The 20,775-nt window shown below is 36.3% G+C and overlaps 1 long non-coding RNA gene across 4 annotated transcripts in view; it reads right to left on the reverse strand.

Annotated features, from left to right (window-relative positions):
- LOC116488114 overlaps positions 1-20,775 on the reverse strand; it is a 50,491-nt gene that overhangs the window by 10,551 nt on the left and 19,165 nt on the right. For 2 of the 4 annotated variants that reach the window (XR_004253135.1, XR_004253134.1), the window contains exon 4: positions 11,236-11,563. This is a non-coding gene — a long non-coding RNA (uncharacterized LOC116488114). Of the gene's footprint in view, positions 1-9,412; positions 11,564-11,703; positions 11,840-20,775 lie in introns of those variants that run through there. The other 2 variants (XR_004253136.1, XR_004253133.1) reach the window with 2 other exon arrangements.

Below are 20,775 nucleotides of genomic sequence, written 5' to 3' on the forward strand. Positions count from 1 at the left end.
AAATGAAGACTTTCTGGTTATAATCTTGCAGTCACAAACATAGCACAATAATTTTATTTACATCTGTATAGTGTTGTTGAACAGTTTCTTCCTGCTTATTCCTGATCAGCAGCTATGTGTAACGCTCTTGTTCAACATGAGATCAACATGAAAAGAGATGTATCTATATTTTTATGCTCCTGCAAATTCAAATTGATTATAGATATATTCATTTTTTAACAGTAAGGAGCATTGATTAGTGTGTTTGTAGAGTAGATCTTCTTTACCTTTAACAGAAGGCTTTGATGAGGACAACATTGATCATGCAGGATCAGTCCACAACATCTAGTAATGACCTGCTGAAATTACTGACCAATATCTCATTGCTTTCCTTGACAACAGGACCAGACCTTTAGTCTGTCAGAGGGACTACCTTAACATATTTTATTCAACATAAATTTCAAATATTTGCTTTAATAAGAGTGCAATTAAATGAAACTTAACAAGGTATCATGAGCATAAGTAGTAAAATGTATGTTTTCATACATCTCTCTCGCAAGTATGAATCAGGAAGCAGATTCCAGACTTGTAGAGCCTTGACAGATGCCTGCAGTTCTGATGCTGTTGTAGGAGACCAATATGTTCCATCACATACCTCAAGTGCCTTTGGGACTTACAACATAGAAAAGATCAGGAAGTGCAGCCTAGATGAGCGGATGATGAGGTGGATTGGCAGTTAGCAGGACAAGAGAGCTCAGAGAGTTGTACTTAGTAGTGCAAAATCTAGCTGGAGGCCTGTCACTAGCAGTGTCCTCCAGGTGTCAATACTGGGTCCAGTGTTGTTCAACTTATTCATCAATGACCTGGACGATGGAGTGGAGTACACCCTCAGCAAGTTTGCTGATGAGACAAAGCTGGGAGGAGTGGCTGATACCTCAGAGGGCAGTGCTGCCATTCAGTGGGACCTTGACCGGCTGGAGGGTTGGGCCTCATGAAGCTCAACAGTGCAAGTGTATGGTCCTGCACATAGGGAGGAATAACCCCATGCACCAGTACAAGGTGCTGGGGGATGACCTGCTGGAGAGCAGCTCTGCAGAGAAACCTGTTAGTCCTGGTGGACAGCAGGCTGACCATGAGTCAGCAATGTGCCCTTGTGGCCAAGAAGGCCAATGGTATCCTGGGCTGCATATGGAACAGTGTTACCATCAGGCTGAGGGAGGTGACCATGCCCATCTGCTCAGCCCTGGTGAGGCCACACTAGTGTGCCCAGTTCTGGGCTCCCCAGTACAAGAGGGGCATTCACTCTACTGGAGTGAATCCAGAGGAGGGCAACGAAGATAATTAGAGGACTGGAGCACCTGTTGTACGAGGACAGGCTGAGAGAGCTGGGCCTGTTTAGCCTGGAAAAGAGAAGACTGAGGGGAGTCCTCGTCAATGCGTATAAATATCTTAGGGGAGGGTGTCGAGAGGATGGAGCCAGTCTCTTTTCAGTTGTGCCCAGCGACAGGATGAGAGGCAATGGGCACAAACTGAAGCACAGGTTACGGCTGAATATGAGGGGGCACTTCTTTATTGTGAGGGTGACAGAGCAGGTTGCCCAGAGAGGTTGTGGAGTCTTCTCTGGAGATATTCAAAACCCACATGGATGCCATCCTGCACAACATGCTCTAGGTGATCCTGCTTGGCAGGGGATTTGGTCTAGATAACCTTCAGAAGTCCCTTCCAACCCCACCTATTCTGTGATTCTGTAAAATATTAAGGCATTTGTAGGAATAACCACATAGCAAAAATACTTATTCGGTGTCATCCATGAACAATATCAATTGTCATGAGAGACAGAGGCCTTAAGGATAAGAAAACATCCTGATACTACCCTCAAGCCCATACATGAGCAGACACTCCAGTCCACAGGTTAAACACAAAGATGGTATAAACATCATTGATGCTTAAAGATGAGGAAGATGAAAGGAAGATGAAAGAAACTTGTCTGTGTGTCCAGGCAGCGTTGCAGAGAATAGTTCCCTCCTTTAAAAACAAAAACAAACAAACAAAAATGCTTTAATGACATGAATCTTTTTGTTCAAGAGGAGAAAATGATCATAAATGGATGTGTATTTTTATGATGTGGTATTTTTTTTTCTGTGAAAAAAAAAAAAAGAAAAATAAAAATTAAATCTGCTGTGTAGTTATGCCTCAAAAGGAAGACCTTTAATCAGAAATATGGTTCTCTGATTTGAAATGCCTTTCTTATGATTGTCATCATTTTTATACACTAATGCTGCAGTTTTAAATTAATTTTGCCATACAATGGAAAGATGAAATAAGTATTGATTTTGTTGTATAAAAAGGAAAGCTCTCTCTTCTACACTTTTTCCCCCTCTCCAGCAGTGAGAAACTACATGGAGTGTATTACTATATAAGAAAATATAAGAAAAATCATGTAATATTGAAGAAGATCTTAAAATTATTATTATTTTTGTAATTATTATTGTTATTATGCTTGCTTTTTTTTTTTTTTTTTAACAATTTACAGATGAGAAGGCAAAAATGGTTAGCATTCCAAAGCTAGACCCAGTCTTATAAGATTTCATTTCTGAGGAGCTGCATTTGCTAATTAACTATATAGTGGGACATCTCACATACTATTATTAACAAAATTTGAAAGTTAAATAGAGATTCATTACCCACCACCAGCTATCAAATTACAGTCCCTGTGGAATACTGAAGTAGTAGCAACCATTTAAACTTTGCCTTGCTTAGGAAAATAGAACCCTCAGACTCAGTAGCCTGAGGATGTTCAAACAGACATGTAACAACTTTCAAAAGTGCTGAACAGATATAAATGCCCAGTTTCTACTGAAGTGATCAGAAATGAACATCCAGATCCCCTCTCCAAATGAAATCTCTGGTTCTTTCTTTCTTTTCGGAATACTTTTTTTTTTTTTTTTTTTTTTCTCCTCTGAATTCTGGCCTGATTGCTACCTGACTACATAGATCAGTTCTACTATGATTTCCCTAGAATTTTACCCAGCTTCACATGGGATGTTCCAGACACAGCTGATTCCTGGGCAAGATGGTAGACAATGTTCAGATAAACCTGATGTACCCAACAACAATACTCACCTTTATTTATTTAAATTCTTTTCTGTGCTTATGTTGTCAGGAAAAATGTATTTAAAACAGAGCTTGTTTCCTTCAAACTAGTTAAATCCTATTTTGGATTAAAACACTTAAATTGATTTTAAAATTAAAAGTACAAAGATTTCCCTCCACTATGGATATAAAGTATTTGTATGCACTAACTAGATTGCATGTATCCTAGTATCTTAACTGAATTCCCTGAATTTATAATATTTAAAGTTGAAAACCATTACAACACCACTAAATAATCTTGCTTTCTCTTAAATTATTGATATGAATGAACTCCATTTTTATGTAACTTTTTTCGAAAAACATTAAACATAAGAAGGATTTCTTACAAGCACACATTCTAGATTTTAAGTATTTCATACATACAATGCGAGCTAGGTGACTCTGAAATACTACAATTTTTCTGAACTGGTCTTTACCTTGTGAGATGAATAATATTCTGATATAACTGCAACCAAGTCATGCAACTCTACTAAGTCAAATGGCCTAGGTGTCTGCCTGGTTCATTTCCATTTCAATTTTAAGTAGACTGGCTTAATTATTTTGCATTTGGATGATGCTCAATGATGTTAAATATTTATTGATAAAGACACTTTCTCATAATCTATATACAATATATGAAAGATATGTGATCACATGATATGTGATATTCATAATTATTTGCATTATTATAATACTCAGTGCTCTAGTTTTGTACTATGTCTAGTATAAGACATACATTTCCCCCAAAATTTATAACCCAAGCTTACAAAAAGATGCAGAAAGATGGAGTATACCCAGAAACTACAATACAGGACAGAGGAAAGAATTGGCGTCTGAAGTGCTCCCAATGTTTTTGGTAGTCATTCCAGGAAGGGGAGCTTTGAAAGAGTTTCATGGAGCATAGTGCTGTGTATCTGCAGATGTTTTACTTTTGATTCTTGATTTTCACTTTTAATGTCCTGACACATTTGAAAAAAAAAAGAATCATCTAGTACTTTCCAGATGTATCACTCCTCAAACAGATTGAGGAGAGATTGATCATGGCTTCCAAGATGGTCTTGAAAATTAAATTTGTTGTTCCATTATTATTTTTCTTCCCTAAGATGTATAAGCTAAGAACATTTATTGAAAATTTATGCATGGATTTCTTTTAATTCCTTTTCTTTCAGCTTCACCTTTTTTGAAAGCTCTTGGGGGTATTGATAGGAATGGTAAAACTCGAATGAAACAAGTTTACCCAGCTAAGTTTTCTGACTTATTTGATGTTCAATCACATACTCATACATTACAACGAGACATATTTTACATCTTTTCTTGTACTTAAATTACATAATTATCCATTTATTTACATTTTCTTTTTAAAAAAGCTACCCTGGTATCAGAAGAATCTTGCAAAAGTTTTGGAAAAGACATGGAGATATTTAATGTTTCTAGAAGTTGTTTGATCACAAAGTAAAGTAAAAAACTTGGTCTTCTACAATCTGGGTCAATTCACGCCGAGATGAAGATACTTACACCACTGTCTTTTATCTGTTGTGAAAAAAATGCATCACATAAAATGTAGCTTTCCTAGAGGAAAACAGGTGTAAATCAGTTAAAATGTTTGTCTGGAAACTGGCAGTTTATCACCTAGGTGATGATCCTTTTATATTTTTAGTTGGTAGTGTGAAACGTAAAACAATTTCAGATGACAGGATGACAAAATACCATTTTTTTCCCCTGTTGAAATCTTTAACCTCTCTGAGATTATGATTCAGATATATTTTACATTTGAGATGAACATCATGAAATCCCAAATCTCAGCAGTGAGGCATTAAATAGCTTGTGTGCATTTGGCAGCAGCAGTTTACCACTAAGTCACACACTGTGGAGGATTCTCCCTCTGCAAAAGAAAAAGCAGGAAAAAGGTTTGGAGATGCGGAACAGCTTGCACCCTGCGAAAGGGGCACTTATCATAGAAACGGTGTGATTTTCAAGTCAAATTTGTTAATTGTGCTTGTGCAACTTTCTGGGAGGCTATGTTGATGTGCTGCTTAGATGTACAAAACTGCTGCTGATCTCAACAACACTGTCTGCATGCTCCCTGTGCTCTCCGATGGAAGATTGGATCAGATGTATAAACAGGGACAAATGGATACAGTTCTGCTGACTTCAGTCAAGGTGCTTTGCAGCTGAGTATGAGCTAATCTGTAAAATACATCCATCTCTTTGCAAACTTTTTTTTTTTTTTTTTTTTTTTTTTGGCTGAGTGTCTTATGCTAAGATGTTCTTGCTTAGAATGTGCTGTGTTTGGTCTTTTTTCTTCCTCCCTTCCTTCTTTTTTTTTTTTTTTTTCTTTTTCCTTCTTTTTCTTGTCTTTCTCTCTCTCTCTCTCTATTTTTTTTCTCTTTTTTTTTTTTTCTTCTTCTCTAACATGCTGTTCAATTCCAGACAAGATTTTCAAAATCGGTAATAACTACAGTATAATCTATTGTACTTTTTGAACGGAGAAACAGTTAATGATTCCCAGTCATTCTCAACTGCCTGGTATATCTTTGACAAGCACTAAGGAGATGGAGACAGATAGTATGAATCCAAATTCTACCCTGTCATTAGGTGTGGACTTTGATAAATCTGTTCTGCTTCAAGCCTTTGAATAGTACTTCCTGCTAAAATGTAAGGGCTGGCTCTAGACCAGCTGCATTCCATTAGCTATCAGTATATTCTGAATTAGTTTTCTCTGCAAATAACTCATACATCTGACCAAGTACATTGATCATTTTTTTTGGCCAGTGGGCATACCCAAATGGGTCTATACATTGGCTTGGATGACAATGATAGAGCATTACCATTGTGGCCTTCATCTTGCTTTTTGCCCTTACAATTCTCTCAATTAAAATTAATGGTACCTGCAAGAAAGATAAAGAACGTAAGAATAATTTTGGAAGGAAGAAACATGCATTAATTCATCTCTTGAATGTTCTTGAAGAACATTATCTGGCACAGCAGCATCTGTCTCTGCATGAGCCAATATTTATTCAATTTTATATTCTGATTAATTTAGCAGTATTTAGAGCTCAGTGAATTTTTAATTGATGTTGTAAGACCAAAAAGTTCACATGCATAAAACAGAACTGTAAGATTCAGCCCAGATCGTATCTTCAGAAGTTAGTAAAACTGGTATGTGAACCGTGTGAAGCAGTTTCTCAGAAATACAAGTTAAGAGATTTATTTATAACTCATTTAGGTGATGGGAGGACAAGTCAGCATTGTGTCATTAGTTGTGGTCAGGGCAGCATGACTCAGATCAACAGAGTACATTAGTAATGCTATTTAAGATCTTATATACTTCAGTGCTTGCATTTTCTGCAACCTCAATTAAGTTTACAAGGTGGGATTTATCGTACTCATCTGTGGACAGATAAAAATTAGTGTCTGGTTAAAACCATTCATCAAAATTCTTTCTGCAGTAAAGGGACAAGTACCTTCAGAAATTCATTTTATGCTATGAGGATTCACATCACCTATTTTCCTCTAGTGGTTAATGAAGGAGCCTGGCAATGTATCTAGTATGTATAAAACTTTAATCTGGCAAAAATTTGGTCACATGACTCCAACCTATGAGTTCCTTTAACACTAGTCTGTATATAGCTATAAAAATAAAATCAAAGTGAAACAAAACAAAACGATAACAAAACACATGCACAAAACTTGCAAAGAAGTTGTGAGTTTGTCTGGAAAGAGGTGAGCAAGAAAATAATGATCAGAGGACTGAACATAAACATTGAGCAGGATGAAACGAAACTAGCAGATTCTGTTACTTATAACTGTCTAGTGTCACTCAGAGTGATGTGTATCAGAAAGAAAAATAAGCTTTACAGACAGAGTTCAGGAATTTCTCTGAAAATAAATTAATGGCATCAGCTCTTGGAATAAGGGCTATCTGAGTATCTTAGAGAATGTGTTCCAGTGTTAGAATGGAAACAGATTGGACTAGTCTCTTCTGCAAGAACTGAGTATAACGATGTTCTTATATGATACTGGGACCATGTGACAGAGTCCAAACTGATAAAATGAACAAAAAATATACAAAGAAAATGAGGATGTTTTCATAAAATGTGAAAAGATCTCTGTGATCTCAGTCACAGTTAAAACTCATGTCAATTCTAGTTCATCAAAATCATAAGAGAGAATGCCAATGCCCTTTTCAAAGTGCAAGCACAAAAAGAAATTGGTCTTTATATTTTCTTCACTTAAACCACTTAAATCACAAGTAACTGGAAACGTTCCATGACTGCAAGAATGATCGGAATCATGCCTGAGGGTTGCCATTAGGATTGATCACTAGTAAAAAAAAAATAAACTATATTTTTTTAATGATAAACTGAGTAAGAAGAAGAAGAAGCAAAATTTACAGTATGAAAGTGCACTTCTTTTTCATCATAGTAATATGATGAAAACACAATATATTTGAAGTCCACTGCAAGCTCGACAAGCTTAACTCAGTAATAGGTCAAATATTGAATGTGGAATACCATTCATAAATTGATGATGTCTCCTTATTCTAAATGCATCTTGGTCTGAGAATTATAGTCCTAAAAAGAGTTACACTGGAAACAAGTAACATAGCTAGAGGTGTGTTGAGCATGATTAAACTGTTCAAATAGTTGTGTATTTTTTTTCAATAGCTATCATTATGTATAATTATTATTTTTATTATTGTTATTGTGAACAAAGTCCAGTCATGATGAATGGGATTCTTGCATTATTTGTTTTTCTGAGACTCAGGTATAAGATGATGACAAAGGTATAGTAGCAATATGATGAGTATTTTTCCATGAAAATGATCTAAGTAAAAGTGATATAGCATTCGGGGCATTACAGATGTTGTAAACATCATTTTGTCTATGGCTTTAGATATCTCTCATTTATTTCGGTTATCAGACATTGCTTATTACTCTTCAAAAAAAAAAAAAAAAAAAAAAGAATAAATGTCAAATCTAATAAAAAAACAATAGATATAAATATAAACAATTTATTAATACAGAAAACAATAAAAACTGTTATATGTTGTACAAATAGCTTCATATAAAGTGTTGCACTGAAAACTCAATTACATTTTACCAAAGACAAACACAATTTCTCAAAGACTCACAAAAAAGTGACTCATGCAAATGAAGTATGAGTTTACAGGAAACCCCATGGTAGGTTTGATTCTTTGTCGTGGGTTTGTCTTGTTTTGGTGCCAGGTGCTCACCAAGCTGTTTTTGCTCACCCCCTTCCTCAGCAGAACAGGGGAAATGTAAGATGAAAAGCTCATGGGTCGAGATAAGGACAGGGAGATAACTCACCAATTACTATCATTGCCAAAACAGACAGCTTGGGGATTATTAGTTTAATATATTTCCAGTTTAAAATAGAGGAGGATAATGAAAAATAAAAACAAAACTAAAAGCATCTATTCCCCACTTCCTTCTTCCCAAACTACACTTCTGACCATTTTACCTACTTTTACCACCATCCCTCTTCCCCAAGTTGTGCTGGGAGATAGCGAATGGGGGTTGTGGTCAGTGCTTCATCTCTGCTGCTCCTTACTCACATCTTTTCCCTGCTCCTTTGTGGGGTACTTCCAGTGGGATAAAAGCCTTCACAAACTGTTCCAATTTGGGGTCCTTGCCATAGGCTGCAGTTCTTCAAGAACTGCTCCGGAATTTCCTTTCCACAGTGTACAATCTTCCAACTGCAGACTGATCCCTCAGGCTCCTCCATGGGCTGCAGCATGGAGATCTGGTCCACCATGGGACCCATGGGCTGCAGGGGCACAGCCTGCTCCACCAGGGGTCTCTCCAAGGCCACAGGGAAACTGCTGCCATGTGCATGGAGCACCTCCTGCCCTCCTTCCTGCAATGACCTTGGGGGCTGCAGGGCTGGGTCTCACTCCTCGCTCTCCCTGCTGCTGTTATGCAGCAGTTTTATTTCTTCAATTTGCTCTCCCAGAGCCTCACTGAGAGCTGCTCCCTGGCTTGGCTCTGGCCAGAAGTGGGTCCCTTTGGAGCCATCTGGAGCTGGCTCTCATCTGACATGGGGCAGCTGCTGGGTTCTGCTCACAGATGCCACCCGTTCAGGTTCTCCACACCCCATTACTAAAACCTTGCTACATTGGAATCAGGGAATTACAAAAAGGGTTGGATTGGAAGGGACCTAGTTCCAAACACCCTGCCATGGGCAGGGACACCTCCCACTGGACCAGGCTGCAAAAAACCCCATTCAACCTGGCCTTGAGCACTTCCTGGGATGGGGAGTCCACAGCTTCTCTGGGCAGCCTGTTCCAGTGCCTCACCACCCTCATAGTAAAGAATTTATTCCAAATATTCAATCTGATATATTCTGTTAATACAGAATTACAGTCTATATTTAATAATTACAGTCTAAACCCAAAACATTCTTTTAATATCTCATTGTTTCCTTGGTATGTTTTACAGATAAGAACATGATGAGAATTTAAGGTAGTGTGCCTCTGAACACAAAGTTACTGATTTAAAACTGAATGTTAAATATATATATATATATATATATACACATACACACACACGCACACACACACTTGTGTCTGTTGTAGTCTTTTAACTGGTTTGGCTCACTTGTGTATTTTCCTAAATTTGTTTCATATTTAAAGAAAGGAAATGATCGTCTTACTCAGATTTACTATAGGAAAAATTTTGGGATCCAATGCCACACTATATTTCTCAATAATATGTATAGAGTTACCAACATTACAGAAAGGCCTGTCTTGATTTATGAATGAATATGAAAATGGCATGAAATCAGGCAATCACTATCCTACAGGTTCCTGTCAAGTCTTAGACCTTTAAGACAGAGACTGTTCAGATTGGAGAAGAGAAAGCTCACAGGGGATCTTATCAACATATATACTTAGAGGAAGGGTGTAAGGAAGACAGAGGCATGCTATTTTCAGTGGCACCCAGTACCAGGACAAGAGACAGTGGGCACAAAGTGGAACACAAGAGGTTCTGTCTAAAGTACTGTCAAAGGTTGCTCAGTGAAGTTATGGACTCTCTTCTTGAAGATCATCAAAAGCTGCCTCGACATGGTTCTAGACAACCTGCTCTGGGTGTCCCTGCTGGACCAAGGGGGTTGGAACAGGTGGAACCACAGGTCCCTTCCAACTTTAACCATTCTGTGATTCTGTAAAGACACTTTCCAGGATGCCAGCTTGGACATAGGTGTCTGGCACAGCAGATTCACATAGGTAGTGTCTGAACTTAACAGTAGAGCACAGAAAGTATTCCAAACAATCTACTGCTGCAAGTGAGAACTGTACTAAGGTGCAATGTGAAGCCAGTACCCTGGTGTCTGTCAGGCAGAAACAGTAGAGAGGCATTGGTTAATGATAAATGTATAGAACATGTCCAGCTGACTTATTCGTGCAGAAATTCGGAGGAAAAAAAAAATCAGAAAGGGAAGCCATACTATGTATACGGCATGACATGAATGAACAGCCTATATAGCTCAGAACATGTGGAATTAAATGATAAGAAAATTACCCACTTTACTATTGCAAAATAATATCAATATGATAGTATCATTTGTTTTCTTCTCATTAACTATATTGACCTAAACGGTTGACTTGTTTTGCTACCTTTTGCCTTCTTTCACTTGAAATCTAGCAAAAGATGGACTTCTGATGACTACTTCTGCTGGAAAATTCAGATAATTGAGTCAGTCATTATTTAGATATCATCTTATGGATTTAAATGTCCTAGTTTTAGACTCCAAATTTCAAACCTCTAGCCACTGTTCCAGATGTTTTTGGTTGCTATGAACATCAGAATAAAAGGTTTATTTTATGAGGACATCCCTCAACAACAGTTTGTCCAAAATACCATTGTGACATTCTGTAATAGTGAGAAGTGATTCATCTTTTCTCTGTTTCCTAGCCAGACAAGGTATCCATTCATTATTTTCCCCAAATAGGATGTTTCTTTGTACTACAAGCTTTTAAAGTCCCCTTTATCTTCATTAAACTGTCACACCAGCTGACAAAGTTTTGTCATTGAATTTCAGAAGTACCAGTATTAACTATTCCTACAAAGTTTTCTGATGTAAACAACATTTGTACAATACCTGAAACACAGTAGGTGATGTCTCAGCTGGCTACTCAAGGATGTCAGCTTGTGGCCAGCTACTTATAGCTGCCACACTCTTAAATTGACAGAGAAATCAGATGTGATTATGATAGTGACTGTTTTTCCACACTAGTTATTTCCTTATATTCCGAGAGTTAACACTGAAGATGGGTGCTGAAAAGTACATTATGTCCAGCATGTGTGACATTACTCTTACTTAAATCTCCTTAGGCTTAGGCAGTGACATTCAGGGTGGTGTAGTTGTCTATGGCTGTTGTTGTGCTGATGAGAGCATCCAAATATAGAACATGGCTTTGGCAGGAGACCTGCAATCACAAGAAGACCAGCAGAACAGTATCATGAATATAAATATATATATATATATACTGATGTGTATAACAGCACTGTATGTTTTGGCATATGTCCCACCAGCTAATAAGGATTATTTAATGCTGAAAAATTTTACCTGACCCCCACTCCAGAAACCTTTGAATCTTCTTCATGTCTGGGAACAATTCAAATTGAGCTTCAGAGCATCACTGATCCCACAGTCCTTAATGAACTCCATTTTATAGGTGAGGCAATCTGATCCCATGATTAACCTTTCCAAAAAGTAATTTAAATTTTAACATTATTTATATGAAAGGCTATTCCATGTATTGGTTAAAAGATATCAACTTGTCTTTCAAATACTGTAGAGCAAGTCTAAAGGATATTCTTTCAAGAATACAAAGCTTCCTTTGCAAAAGTAGTTTGGATATGACTGGTAGAATTGCTACAGGCTACAGAAAAAAGACAGTGGGAAAGAATCACTTTTCAGTCATACTGTATTCTATCTTCTGAGGTCTTTTGCCAACATTTAAAGGTATGGTGACATTCAAACAAGACAAACAGTACTGATCGTACCATGAGATATATTACCACTCCAAGACTTTTGTTGCTATCATTTTTCAACATGCAACAGATTCCCTGCAACACAAATAATGAAATTTGAATAGCTGAGATTTAATCAGTCTTGCAGCCTTTCATATTTAAATAATCCTTCCATACTCCCTATAAATTGAACCCTTTTTACTTGTTTATAAGATATGCATTAAATCCAATAAGAAATAAAATAAAGCAAAATATATGTTCTCTACAATGACCTTTAATCTGAACAGAAAGAATAGAAAGTTCTCGAAAAAATCCTCAGTAGAGTACCCATTCTTTTGGATTTATTTCAGCCCATCATACCTAAGTTAAGGATGTATATTTCAGGATGGATGTTAAAATGTCAGTGCAACAACATTACAATGTTTGCTATTATCATTGTAGTGAATGCTAGTACTTTTTATCATTGAGAAGAAGGATTTTGACATCCTCCATCTGCTTCTTTACCAATAAAATAAGATATTGGCCGTATTTAAGTGTTTACAAGTTAATAGCAGATATTTAATAGCAAGGAACAGAAGAGAGTGACCATGAAGTGAAGTGAAGTGAAAGAGCTGGGAAAATAATTAAGTGTGGGATAGGGTGAGAAAAGGGGAAAACAAAAACAAACAAACAAACAAACAAACAAACAAACAAAAAAAAAAAACAAGCAAAAATTAGTTTATTATACCATTAATTGTAGTAGAAATATTCAGACTAAAATACATGCAAAAGCATTTGCAGTTCCAGGTTCAAGCATACATATTGCTTCAGCACACTCAGGTCATTAGTTGTACAACATGATAAATAGAACTGGTACGATTCTCACATATTGTGAGAAAATGGTTTTCCTCTACGTACTATTGTCTTTATGAAAACATGCACAGCTGCATGGTCTGAAGTTCAAGATCCCCTGATGTACCCTAAAAAGTCCTTATCTTACTCTGGCTCTCTTGTGACTAAGTCTGCCAACCATTTTCTCCAAGTCATCCCATCTGCCCAAAAATATACAACTGATCACCAGTTTAGCTTTCTTAATTTAGGGAAAAAAATAGAATTATTTTTCACTGCCTTCTGCCCAAGGCTCTGGCAGTCACATCAACAGTCCCATCTGTTCTTTTTCCAGCTTAATCCCACCCCGATCTCTAGTTTCAGGATTTGCCATTTAAAGGGAGTATATATGCAATATGCATAATCAATGCATTTTGTCCGTTCTGTACTTTTGCACAGCAGTGTACCTTCTTTCTCTCTCATACATGCACACACGTGCACATGCACGCATAAAGACCTCTCATTCTAAATATACCTTTTCTTAAATGAAAAACACACTCAAACACTGAGCTATGTTCAGCCAATGATATCATCCGTTTGAGGGAACATTGCTATTGTGATGAATTTTCTTAGTAGCAGGAATGTCAGAACTGCTAAACCAGAAGGCCTGACAATACAAGCTGTAATGTTCTGAGCTGGCTGGAGGCAGCAAAATAAAATGTCTATACATATGTCTTAAAGTCGTCATCTTACATCATGTCTCACTATTCTAACATTTAGAAGCAAAGAGAGTTGCTCCATCATCGAGAAAATGGAGTTTGCATCAGAAACTATATTTTGTTGCTTTTCACAAAAGAGAATCCAGAGGAAGAACCAAAAAATACAAAATTTGTTGGCCTGAAAATATGTAGGGTATTTCTGGAAAGAGCAGTAGAGCTTAATACATGAAGAAAATAAAAAGACAGTGCTGTCCCAAACTAGATCCATTAAGCAAAATCCTTAAAGTCCTAATTTATTTGCTTTTTCACGGCATATGGAGAAAAAAAAAATAAAAATAAAACATAAAAAATAAAAAGGAAGAAATATGGCAGATAAAATATATTACCCAAATCTCCTAGCCAAAATCTAGAGTGATGGTGTTCATATCATTGTAATTCTCTATAGTGGTGTGAGGATACTCACTCTGATGTTTAGAACAACTCAACAACCTGGTAAAGACTAGATATAAAATTTAAGGCTAGGTCTTTAGGCTATTCCTTGGACTCACAAGAACAATGAATACTTCCTAATACAGCTCAACAGAAAAATATTTTATTTTTTTGTTCATGCCCACTGGGGGATATACTACACAAGAAGTGTTTGTCAATATCGCTTCTTACAGATTGGTTGGTACTGATTTCTGTGGCAGTTGTGATGAAAATGGCAAGACATGATAACTGACTTCTAAAATATTTTCAACTTTCTTAATAAATATCATAAAATATCTTTTAAATAAGGGGAGAATGATAATAGGCAGAAAGTCACTCTGTATATGGGTATGGCATAAAAAACAAACCTTGTTTTTTATGAACAGTTATCATTATGACTTCTAAGTTTACACCCACATATACTCAACAAGCACCCCCAAAAATAGTATATCTAAATTCAGCTGAGTTATGTGGTCAGAGGGGTTAGGCAGAGCCTTTAGGCTGATTTCAGTCTTTTTGCTACTCCAGTGATGTGGAAGAGATCTAATTGTAGATGTCCTGATTGTCCTTAGTTCTTTCCCAAAATTTTACTCACATAGTTGGAAGTATGCTAGACTTCCCCAAGATACGTTTGGAAAGCAGAAAACTGATCAAAGACTATCTATTAAATCACATGGCTTTTCCTAATATGCATGCAGGATTTTTTTAATTTATTTTCTTCCAGACTTCTTGAATTTGAAATACATTCCCTTTGAAATACATTTTAGGTGCATTTCTCTTTGAAATTCTTCGAATTCTTACGCCAACTCTGAAGAACCACAAAGTTTCCCATAAAAGACAAAGTCTGTATCAAAAATACCATGTGCAGTCTTTACTTACATCTGTTCCTGGAGATGCACTTAAGAGATATGATTGGCTACTCCTCTTGAGAGTCAAGTTAATTTGAGGTTAAAGGCATAATACATTTCTAGGTTTCCTGACTAGTTGGATGATTGCAACAGAATTTCAAATGCAACACAGAAACCATCACAATTTTGGATCTTGATCCAAGCATTCCTATCAAATAGTATTCCCATCAAATATAGTGGCTTTAGATCAGCGTTCCAGGAAATAGGAACATGAAAGTTAAAAACAGTTAAATTTTTGTTAGAAATTGCATGTTAATGTAGCTATAATATCTGGCCTTACTTAAGAAGACTATGTTTGATTTCCAGCTTTTTTCCTGAGTCACTATGAGAGGCTGCCAATAAACAAACAAACAAATACCTCCCCACAAAACAAAACAAACAATAACAACAACAAAGTCACCAACACACACACACATCAATCACCTACAAACAAAACCCAAAGGCCTGTAAAACCACATCAATCTACACTAACATAATTTGTAAAGGGTTTAAGGATTTACAGGAAAGATAGATTTAGAAAAGAGAGACACCATTCTCTCTCTCTTTTTTTTTTATTTCATAAAAATAACTTACATTTTACAAATTGCTAACGTATTACCTACTTTAATTTCTCTTCCTTGTAAAAGATTGTATGTACATACACATTCTTATTTGGACACAAAACACTTTTCAAAAATTAACTTGTTGAAGCACAACACAAAATAAACAGCTTCTTCAGCCTTTCCACATACAATGTTATTTTCAAATCCCTCCTAAAAAATACTATTTCATAATCTTGATAAATAAATCATTGCACAATATTGAAAGAAAAAAACTCCTGAATGCCCTAACAAGACGTGGACCTTGACCTACAGCCCTTTCCTTAGCTAGGACCTTCACCAATAGACCTTTCCTCACATTGCTCTTGAAATCTCATGATTGTTTCAAAGACCATGTATTTCCTTTTTAATTACAACTCACTGTAATTCTTATTTACTTACAACCCAGATAAGAAAAAAGTTTAGGCAACCAGAAAACAGAATTTGAGTGAAATTGTCATATTTATGTACACTTCTTTGCCACATTCAGTAGGCTTCTGAATACCACTACAGATAAAGGCTTTCTTTTTGGTGTATATGGGTCCAGTATACAAAAAAAAACATACTCATTCAGCAGGATTGTGCTGCAATACACTTACTATGATTTTTATTTTCACCTTTTTACTTCATCACCGCAGTTGAAAAAAGTGTTCAATAAGGTATAAATTAACCTGACACCACATATGTTATATGAAAGGCTATCATGTATGAGAATTACATCAATTTTGAGTACATAAGATTAACTATGGAAAACTGTTTAATTTTATATAAATTTAAAAATCTGTTTTGGGACTGATGGAACATAACCTTTACTGTGAGAATATGGTGGATCTGCACTAAAAACAAAGGAGTTACTTTGATTTAGAGCAACTGAGAATTACCCTAGGGAGGTGGACTGTCCCAGGCAAAGGCTGGAAGCATTCCTTTCAAAACACTTGCAACAGCAAAGTAAATAAAAATCTGATTTGGAGAGTCATGAATAAAACAAACAAACAAACAAACAAACAAATAAATAATAATAATAATAATAATAATAATAATAAAAAAAAAACAACCACTTGTGATTTACATTCACTAAGTTAAATGGAAAGCATTTCTCCCTCTACCTCTAGGGAACCGTTGTATCTCCTGACAGAGGCTTATAAAGAGTATCCATGTACTTAGACCAGGCAATACCATAAGGTATCTACTCTTCTTTTTTTTCCTCTTCTGTTCTTAGTTTGTTCTTTTCTATAGGCAAAATTTATTGCAGGATATAGTGAGACAGCACAGAAATTATATCAAAAAAAAAAAAAAAAGTAAGGCAAGAAAAATAAAACAGCCTGTAAAATATAAGTGGGAAAATAACCAATACAGTAAAATAAATTCTGGGCTATCCACTCTTACTAGCATCTGTACATGTATGGCAGCAATGCTCCTCTCGCAGTGCCAAAATACAGCATTTTTCATGAAGTGTGGGTCAGTCTTGCATCCAACAGAATTGAAGAAGTCTGCGTAATATGTTTACAGGTCACAGCAAGAACACTTTCATTTACCAGGAAATGAGAATAGACCTGTGCTGTGTCTTTGACAAGAAATTGCCATTTCTTTGTAGGAGCTGGTCCTTTGCCAACATTTCCTCTAAGTGCATCTTTCTTTTGGGCTGCAGGAGGAATTGTCACTGGTCCAAAACAACATACTTAAAGTGTAATGTGCCAAGTGCCTCAAGTGGACCAGTAAGCCAAAACATGCATTTAGAAGACTGGATATTTACATGAGCAGGGTTATTTTTGCTAATCAGGAGGCTCACTAATGGACAAGTTCATTAAAATTATGCCTTTTAAGACTTGTACTTTCATCTTCCAAAATTACTACATTTTTTATTCCAGAACTGAACAACCTAAACATCTTTTGTTTTTCTTTGTGATCTTTATAAACAATTCTGTGGGCAGCTCAGTTAGCATGTAGATGAGCTAAGGGTTTAGACTAGCAAGAAGACAAATATGGAAATCCTATTTGGACTGCAGAGTAGTAGTGGCTGTCACAATGAGGCATTTTTTCCTAACTCAGGGCTGGAATGCACATAGACCTGGTTTCAAATTACTAGCAAGTCCTTGATGGGGAATGGCGAAGCAATGTATAACAATTTTAAATGGTGATGACACACAAAGCTTCTCACTGCAAGTGGCTGAATTTATTGTAAAGTATGTCTCATTTAAGGGGAGGACCAAGCTGGTCAGTGTCCTTCAGGTTCCCTGTCTTTCAGTAGATTTCAGGTCAGTGGATTTCAACTACTCACTGCCTTGTGCAGAAAAGGGGTATTAGGAACATCTGAACAACTTAGGTGGTGAGATGCTTCAGCAACACTCTTCCGATGATCTTAAAATAAAAGAACTGGGGAACTGCAGGCATTTTCAAACCTCACCCTTTTTTTTTTTTTTTTTTTTTCTTTTCTTTTTTTCTTTTTTTTCCCCACCATATTGTCCAACATCCAATTCATTGATAAGTGCTGAAAATTTCCATAAACACTTATTCTGGGAAACAGCAAGGTACATTCACAGCTGACAATTCAGTTTCAGTATTGATCCAAATAATCGTATGCTCATAACAAATGTTTATAATAAAAAACCATGGAAGTTTGTTTTAAGTGTAACCTAACAGCTACATGCATCCCTCCTCCACAGAACTCAGGGATTAAGCTCAAGGAGATAAGCCTAAAATGAACTGGATTTATTCTCGGTACCCTGTACAGAGAAAACTTAATTTGGCAGCTTCTTAAAGAAAACAGATATCAATATGCATGTGATAACTTGCGATTATGAAATTTTTTAATACTCCAAGAAAGTGACAGCAGTCTCAAAGTATTTCCTCTGCCAACAAATTGGCACCCTTGTAGCTGTAAGTTAATGACATTTTCTGTTTGCTTAGGAGCTCTAAGTTCAGTGGGAGGACAACTTAGACAGACCCTCCTCTTTTGCTACTGCTCTCAGATGAGTTCTTGTCATGTTTAATATTGTTCCATTAAAGCTGCACAGTTAATAGCTTATAGGAACTGGCACTCACCCAGTTTGAAGAGAGATTGTTTTACATTGTTGTGAACACTTACTATTAAACAGCAAGGGTAACGTTCAGAAGCTGTGTATTTCCAGAATGCTGTTTTCTGTTATGTACTGTTGTATATTCTTAAATGATCACATACACTCACTGCAAACTTAGGATACTAACCTTCTGTATGGTTTAAAAAATAATAATAAAATAAAAAAAAATATATTATGATTCTATGAAACCAAATCATCTTATTTTTTTTGTTAGAATATAATGATGTATTTGAATTAACATCACTGGGATCTGGGAATGGCTGTGAAATGTCAGTTCTTTGCATCCACTTGATTTTGGAGGGAAAAAAAGAAAAGAAAGTGGAGTTAGAAATATTTATCAAGAACAGTGCACACATGTATGCTTTTTAACAGTTGTTATCTCTATTATCCATGCATGGTTTTGTACTCTTGCAATTTTATTTTGAAACAGTCATCCGCCCTCCAGCTACTTGTATGGACTGAAAAGACAAAAGACAAAATCTGTGCAAACCTTTTATCATCGGACTGTTTTAGCTAGTTTTAGTCCGTCAAACTCCAACTCTGATTAGAAAATTTTACTTTTTTATTAAACAGTGCTTCATTAATGGTTGGACGTGATGATCTTAGAGGTCTTTTCCAACTTAAGTGATTTTACCATTTTATAATTCTGTGATCAAATGCATAGCCAACTCTTTAATATATTTTAAATTTTGTCATTCAGGTTAAATCTCCTTTAGAATACATGTTCTGGCTACAAATGAAGAAAAATACATATAATAAAACTCAAGTATTATGGGGAGAGCATGGGTGTAGAAAAGAGATGCAAGACAGGAGAACGTGGAAGTTCCCTCTGCGACTTATCCCTACTACCTATCAATCTTATACTGGGATCATAAGTATGGAAACCAGAGCCACTATGCAATACTCAGCTACAAGGCTGCATTGCAAAAGATCCAGCCTCTGCTAGAGGCCTTAACCTTAAAGCATAGCCTTTGCTACAGCACTGTAAATGTGCCTCTTTTGCATTCTTTGCACTAAGGCATATGATTCTTTATTCATCTGCAGTGAATTTCATTGTCAATTGTCTTTGAATCTGGTGGTCCTGTCCCCCATTGCACCCTTTTCCAAGCATTGAAACACTGATGGCTTGAAAGTACTGCTTCCACCAAGCATTATCCCTGTGACACTCACATGAAGCAAAGACAGAAGACAGAATCTTTAATCTTTAACCTAATATCTTTTATTTATTTATTTATTTATTTTTAAATCATAGCTTTTTGACCCTCCTTTTTAACCAGGTTCATTATCTGGTTATCCAGTCCTACATTTATGTCATGGCTCAGCACCATCATAACCTGTGTCACTGTCAGGAGTTTACTGATAATCTAAGCACTATATATACAATGCTATGGCCTGTTCTGGCTGTAACAGTCACAAAGAATTATAAAACAGTGAAGCATAGCACTCCTTTCTGATACCAGTTTTCTTCGGTCAAACTCAGCTTTTCATAATCCTCTATCTTACCTCCCTTGAACTTCTTTTTAACTTCTCAAAGTTCACAGGGGTGCTAAGATACACCTCTTAACCCTTACTTTTTCCCAGAATTTCTGGATTTATCTTCTACCCTCATAACCACTTCCACCTGCTTACAAGTCAATGAGTTTTATAAGTTACAGTAAATCTGCCTTGTTTGCCTTCCTGTATCATGCTAGTAGACATGAAAACTGATAGCCAAATATTAAAAAACAACAACAAACACCAAAACATTGCTCTTACAGAAACTTTCTATAATCCTGCTCTGACATGCAATTTTTTTTTCAATTATCGTTTGCAATGTCATTAGCATTTTGACTACAAAATAAAACCATTGTACCTATCACAAAAGGGGAATAACAATATCAAATCCTACACATCAGCAAGTTTCTAAAAAGTATACTAGACTTCACGCATAAAAGAAAAAAACTTCTGCCAAAAGACAGAAAAGAACAAAGATAGAAAATTTTTCCCAACAATGCCAGACTAAATAAAGCTGAAAGAGCAAAGTCTCTGACATGCTTTGCAAAGCAAAACTCTCCAGATTGCCTTACTCAAACTAACTGTCTGGGTTCCTTTCAGAGGAAGAAACTATA

The sequence above is a fragment of the Aythya fuligula genome, chromosome 3 (genome assembly GCF_009819795.1).
Source record: "Aythya fuligula isolate bAytFul2 chromosome 3, bAytFul2.pri, whole genome shotgun sequence".
Taxonomy (NCBI): Eukaryota; Metazoa; Chordata; class Aves; order Anseriformes; family Anatidae; genus Aythya; species Aythya fuligula.